This window comes from Suncus etruscus, chromosome 6, assembly GCF_024139225.1.
Source record: "Suncus etruscus isolate mSunEtr1 chromosome 6, mSunEtr1.pri.cur, whole genome shotgun sequence".
NCBI lineage: Eukaryota > Metazoa > Chordata > Mammalia > Eulipotyphla > Soricidae > Suncus > Suncus etruscus.
Window position 1 is genome coordinate 91,896,618 of NC_064853.1, and position 6,000 is coordinate 91,902,617.

Consider the following 6,000-nt stretch of genomic DNA (forward strand, 5'->3'; position numbering starts at 1 on the left):
TTTCAGGAGTGTTTGGTCCACTTCTTTGAAGAATGTCATGAGTATCTTTAGAGTGTTTGCATTGAATTTATACAATGCTTTGGGGGATTATTGACAGTTTAATGATATTGATCCTGCCAATCCACAAGCAGGTTGTGTGTCTCCATTTCCTTGTGTACTCTTATTTCTTGAAGCAGGCTTTTGTAGTTTTTTTTTAAAATAGGATCTTCATTTCTTTGGTTAAGTTGACTCCAGAATATTTGAGTGTGTGTGGCACTAATGTGAATGGAATTTTTTTTAACGTTCATTTTTTTCTCTATCATTATTGTTGTATAAGAAGGCCATTGACTTTTGCATGTTGTGAGTCTAAATTTTTGTTATCTAATAATAATAAAGCCATTCCAGCTTTTTTTTAAGGGAGTTGTTTGCTTGGATGATTTTCCTTTGACCTTTGATTTCGAGTCTATGTTTGTTCAGACTATTGAGATGTATTTCGTGTAGGCATCAAAATGTTGAATTCATCTTTTTGATTAGTTTGCCACTCTGTGTCTCGTAACTGGTGCATTTAGTCAATTGACGTTGAGAGAGATAATTTTCATAGGATTAGTATCATCTCTGTGTAGAAGTCTGGTGTTTTTATTGGTCTGTCTTGTCTTAAAGTAGACCTTTCAATTTTTCTTTTAAGGCTGGTTTTGAGTGTGTATAGTTTCTAAGCTATACAAGTTTTTAAGTTTATATAAGTTTATCTGTGAAGTTCTGTATTCTTCCTTCAAACCTGAAAGTGAGTCTGTCTGCGTACACTATTCTAGGTGACGTATTAATTTAATTAATTTTTGTCACCATATCTCACACTGCATTCTGGCCTTGAATGTTTCATGGGACAGGCCTGCTATAAACCTTAAGGATGCTCCTTTGAATGTAATTTCCCTTTTTGATCTTGCAGATTTCAGTAGTCTATCCCTATCTTTGGGATTCTTCATTGTAACTAGGATGTGTCTTGGGATGCTTTTATTTGGGTCTCTTTCAGCTGTTACTCTCAGTATTCAGGATTTGGCTGTATGCTGTCTTTTGATCTGGAAATTTCTCTTCAATGATGTCCTTGACTGTTGATTCTTCCTGGGAATTTTCTTCCTGGGTCCCTGGGACTCCAATGATCCTTATGTTGTTACTGTTGAGTTTATCAAAGACTTCTATTTTTATTTCTTCACATTCTTTAAGTACTTTTTCCATTGTCTGATCATTTGTTTTAAGGTTCTTTTCCAATCTCTTCTGTTGTATGGAGTTATTATGCATCTCACTGATTCAGTCCTCAGTTGCTGTTACTCTGTTGGAGAGGTAATTGGAGAAGTTTTTTATTTCATCTACTGTGTTTTTAAGACCTTTTATTTAGTTTTGAATTTTTTGATTTCTTTCTTTTTTGGGGGGAGGTCACACCTGGCAGCACCCAGGCTCTATGCTCAGAAACTGCTCCTGGCAGGCTTGGGGGACCATATGGGATGACAGGATTCAAACCAATGACCTTATGCATGAAAGGCAAATGCTTTATCTCCATGCTATCTCTCCAGCCCTGAACTTTTTGATTTCTATCTTCATGTCTTCTTGATTCTTTTTTTTGTTTGTTTGTTTGTTTGTTTTTTGTTTTTGGGCCACACCTGGCGGTGCTCAGGGTTACTCCTGGCTATCTGCTCAGAAATAGCTCCTGGCAGGGGACCATATGGGACACCGGGATTTGAACCAACCACCTTAGGTCCTGGATCGGCTGCTTGCAAGGCAAACGCTACAGTGCTATCTCTCCGGCCCATCTTCTTGATTCTTATTTGTGTTCTTTTCCACTCAATTTATGCTTTCTTTGATTCCTGTATGGATCCTCAATATTTCTTCTCTAAGTTCCTTCTCTGAGAGGCTAACTAGATGTTTGGACTTTTTGGGTCATCAGAGCTGCCATCTTCATTCTCTATGCCTGGTGTTGTCTTGTGTTGTTTCCCCATTGTCACAGTTGTTGTGTGTGTGTGTGTGTGTGTGTGTGTGTGTGTGTGTGTGTTTCTATGTGTTATGGTGAAGTACATTGGCTAGAAGATGCACAGGGCCTGCACTTGTCTGGCTCCACTCTGTTGCGCCTTCCCAGCTCATCTCTGTCACCAGCTTCAGCAGGGGTTTCTGGGTTGGGGTTAGTTTCAAAAGCCATAGTTATTTTCAGGCTGCTAGCCTTTGCAATGGCGGCAAGTGGTGACTCACTATCTTATCTTTTCAAGAATTTTCTTAATTCAGGCAAAATTGGTTTAAGGCATTGACTTCTCTAAATTTTTGCCTGTTCATTAAGATTTGTATTATTCTTTTAAACCTGAATGGGTAGAGTATGTTTGATAAACTGTATTTCACTGAGGTTTCTTTTACCTATTCATTTCATTATTTTACATTAGCCCACAATTCTGTTCTAGTTCTTAGAACCTCATTTGATAGATAGTCTTTGGATTTTATGGTCTTTCCTTATAAGATCTTTTTGATCTTGCTGCATTCAGTATTCATTAGATTGCACCATCTCTGTCTCTGTATATCTTATGATTCTTATATTGTTTTCTAAACTTATCCCATAGCTCTCTCATGTGCTATTAGTTTTTTAAAGACATTTTTCCATCTTCTGTTATTTTCTAGAACTTAACTTTATCTAATTTGAAGCTCCTCATTCTTCTTTTATATATTTAGAGTTAGGGTAAAGGATAGGGATCAGTTAGGTTTAGATTTAGGGTTTGGGATTTATGTTTAGGGTTTTTGTTAGGCTACAGTTAGAGTTAGGTTTAGTGTTAGGGTTAGGCTTAGAGTTATGTTTATATTTAGCATTAGGCTTTTGTTAGGGCAAAGCTTCAGGCTTATGGTTAGCATTAGAGTTAGGATTATTGTTAGATTTAGAATTATAGTTATGATTAAGTTAAGGGTCAGCTTTTGAATTATGGTTAGATTTTTTATTTAATCATGATATTTACAAAAATTTTTACACTGCAGTCTCAGTCATGGAATGTACACCAACCTTTGCCAGTACAATCTTCCCACAACCAATGTCCCCCATTATCTTTCCCCATCCCATCCTCTGCCTATGTCTCAGACAGGCATTTTGACTCTCCATTATCATTATCATGGTAGTTGTCATTGTGGTTAGTGCTCTAGCTGCATTAACCACTTTTTGTGCCAAGCTTCATGTCATAAGTTAGCCATCCCGGCATACAGCTCTATTGTCTCTGGATATTATTGCCATACTGTCTTTTATTTTTCTTATATCCCTCTGATTAGTGAGACTATTCTATTTCTATCCCTCTCCCTCTGGCTCATTTCATTCAACGTAATAGTTTCCAAGGCCGTCCATGCACAGGCAAATTTCATGCCTTCATTTTTTCCTAACAACTACATAGTATTCCATTGTATAAATGTAGCACAGCTCCTTTTGCCACTTATCTGTTGTTTGGACTGTGGTTTTTCCTCTTTGAAGATGTCTTTAGCATCCATGTCATGGAATGTTTTGCCTACATATTCTTCTTCTTTTGTTTGTTTTTGTTTATGTATTACACCTGTCAGCACTCAGGGGTTACTCCTAGCTCTATGCTCAGAAAGTGGTCATAGCAGGCTCGGGAGACCATATGGGATGCCAGGAATCAAACCACCATCCTTCTGCATCAAGGCAAACGCCCTACTTTCATGCTATCTCTCCGGCCCCTTGCCTACATATTATTCTTATGCCTTAATCCATTTGAATTTGACCTTTGTGCATGGTGTTAGAGGTCTGAGTTTGTGTTTTTTGCACCTACTTTCAATCTTTTTCAGGCTCTTCCAGGAAGTTAAAAAACAGAAATACTCTTAAATAGTTTTTAAAAAGCTAACATTATCTTGATACCAAAAGCAGACAGAGATTCTGCAAAAAGAGAAAACTACAGACCAATATTTCTGATGAAATATCCTCAACAAAATCCTAGCAAATAGAATCCAAGACCTCATCAAGAAGGTCATACATACATCATGACTAAGTAGACTTAATTCTAGAGATGCAAGGATGATTTAATATATGCAAATTAATCAACATAACACAACAAAAGAAAAATAAAGACCATATATATCAATAAATGCAGAGAAAACATTTCAAAAGGTCCAACACACGTTCTAATCATAAGTAATGCTGAGCACTTTTTTATGTGCCTACTGACAATCTGCTTGTCTTTCTCTCCCCATATATTAATAGGATTTAAAAAATGTGTTTTATTGATCTTTATTAGTACTTTATATGTTCTAAATATTAAGCCCTTGTCTGAGTTGTTGAATGAAAATATTTTTTTCATTCAGTTAGCTATCTTTTTATTTTTAGCTCATGTTTCTTTTTTTTTGGGGGGGGGGTCACACCTGGTAGCACTTAAGGGTTACTCCTGGCTCTACACTGAGAAATCACTCCTGGCAGACTCGGGGACCATACAAGTTGCCAGGATTCGAACCAAAGTCCTTCTGCAAGCAAGGCAAATGCCTTACCTCCATGCTATCTCTGTGGCCCAGCTCATGCTTCTTTTGCCATGCAGAGGCTTTTTAATTTTATATAGTTCCACTTGTTTATTTTTAATTGTATTGCCTTTGCCAGTGGTATCAGAGCACTGAAGATGCCTTTGAGAGAAATTAGTGACTATAAGGTTATATTGCCACTTGTGTGTCTGTGTTTGTTTGTATGTATATGTGTATGCAATCTCAATTCTGTTTTTTATAGATGGTCATGGACATACAGGTAGTACTTGGTGGGCCATATGTGGTACCAATGATTACAAGTGCTAAGGTACACCACCACTGTAGATAGTATAAGGGTTAAGGAAACTAAATGCTTTAAACAAAAAAGAAAATTAGATATTTATAAATTGTTTCAATAAATAATTTTCAGCCTTTGTGTGATGTTATGGCTGTGAATGAGTTGAAAGATTTACTCTTATTAAGTTTATAGTCTGGTGGAATAAAGTTTACTTTCTATTTGTATTTTTTAACAGATTCTATCAAATTAGCTATTTTAATCAATATTGCATGTTTTAGATTTACTCAATTAATATGGAATATTTAGAAAATCAGTTGGGAAAAAATAGAGTTTTCTTAGAAATTGTCACTGGATACAGTTAATCAGAGAATTAAAAAATGTGGTGTCTCTTCTCTGGCAGTAGGATGAGCTTTCAGGACCAGATGTCAGAGTTGATAAGCCAATGGGCAGTGGCTCAAGACAGTGCCTTCATATTTATAAAGCACATAATTGTGAATTAATTTATCAATATTATCTCCTTACTTCATTGTATATTGGAATATTTTTAATAGCTACAATATAAAATAATTTTGTTCTTTCCTCAACTCAAAACTTTGGGTGATTTTCACCCAACTACTACCAGCTATATTTCTTAAAAATAATAATATGAAAGGATAGCATTTAAATTGTATGTATGTGCTTTGGGTCATACCTGGCAATACTTTGGGGTTACTGTTGTCTCTTGACTTAGAAATTACTTCTGTCAGCCTCTAGGAGACCATATAGGATTGCTCGGGATTGAACCCAGGTCAGCTGTGTGCAAGGCAACTGCTCTTACCTTCTGTGCTTTTGCTCAAGCCCAAGTCTGTACTATATTGTATTGCTCTGGCTCAACTCTGATGGTACTTGGGAGAACAACCAGGGTGCAAAGGATTGAACTTTGGTCTGCCACCTTCAAGGCAAAAGCCTTACAGTATTATCTCTCAGGCCTAGCAATTGAATTTTGAAGCAGGGTAAAATAGATAGTAGTTGAAATCAAAGGCAATTTTTGTTTTTTCCCTTAACCATTACCCCTATACATCTAGGTTCTTTTTAAAGAAATCTTACCAGGAGACACTAACACTCACCTTATATAAATTAGTGGAACGTCTTTACTCCATCAAAAATCTATATGTAATAGGGATCAGAGTGGTAGTACAATGTATAGTAAGTACTTAGTGTTTGTATTGCATGAGAAGCCAGGAGTAAGCTTTTTGTGACCTCCAGGTTTG